This window comes from Cucurbita maxima, unplaced genomic scaffold (genome assembly GCF_002738345.1).
Source record: "Cucurbita maxima cultivar Rimu unplaced genomic scaffold, Cmax_1.0 Cma_Scf00096, whole genome shotgun sequence".
Taxonomy (NCBI): domain Eukaryota; kingdom Viridiplantae; phylum Streptophyta; class Magnoliopsida; order Cucurbitales; family Cucurbitaceae; genus Cucurbita; species Cucurbita maxima.
Genome location: NW_019272112.1, coordinates 68,709 through 69,968, shown reverse-complemented (window position 1 = coordinate 69,968; position 1,260 = coordinate 68,709).

Genomic DNA, 1,260 nt, shown 5'->3' with positions numbered 1-1,260 from the left:
TACCACTGAGCCATTGACCCATTTTGTAGGATTTTAACCTTAGTGACCCCTTAGACATAGTGTTGGTCCAAAAAGTCTAACAAATTTCTATCCAAGACAGAAGGGCCCAACTAGGTTTGAATTGGTGACCTCTTGATCTGCAGTCAAATGCTCTAACATTGAGCTATGGACTCATTTTGTATGAACTCAACCTTAGTGACCCCTTCTGCAGATTATCAGTCCAAAAGTGACCCTACCGAAAGTCAGTCTCATCCTACAACGTTGAGTTTATGAAGAGCCTGTTGATAGAGATATGGACAAATTGTGTAAGGGCAGATGTCGCGGTCATGATTGGCCAAGGCGTGTTGCCTGTGGCTACATGTTAGATGTCTCAACTATTCTTGTAAATGATTTATGGTTCATGGTGGCATGCTCATTCCAAACCCCTTTTACTTGCTTTCATCTTAGATATGTCTTTACTATTATTGTTGTGCCAATATGGGGTGTATGATTAGTCCTCAAAATCATATCTACACCCATCACGACTAAAATTTCTCAAAATGTACTATAAGAGACCGTGACTAGTTGTTGTTTGTTCACTTTTAGCTTATAACATTGCTCTATTTGAAATTGTTTTTAACGTATTTTCTCGCTCACGTTTTCTAAAGTATTTCTTCTAAACGTGATTTGAGCATACACTGCTATTGTTCGTTCAGTCTAAATTTTGCATGGTTGACTTGTTCATTGAATTAGAACAAATGTCACATAATCATTGTCTCACTACTGCAAGAGTGCGATTGTGACACTTGTCTTCTGTCCAGTTGTGGGTCGCATCTTTTGACTAGTTACATGAGTTTGGTTTAGAGCATACATGTAGGTTGAAAAAGAAATGGTTGGATGCGGACTGCGAACAAGGGTTGGGCCACGGAAGATTTTTTTTTTTAACCACATATGGACTTTAGGCTAGTGAGTCTTAAATTTGGGTTCGTTTGAAAAATTTTGGTTCATTTTTTAGTTCAAACGAACCCAAATTAAACCTACTAGTTCCTTATTCCTTGCACGACTTACTCCTATTCTCTATTCTGCCTCTTCTTGCTCTCTGAAACTTCTCTAAAGGATATTCTTCATCGATTATTTAGGAGCATCTTCCTTATAAGGATTGTGACCACAAATGACCTATGTAGAAAATTTGTACCCCCTTTCCTAAATCTTTTAGCGGACAACATACCCAAAATAGATGCGATGACTAGACTTCACTACACCTCATCTCACTCCCCCCCC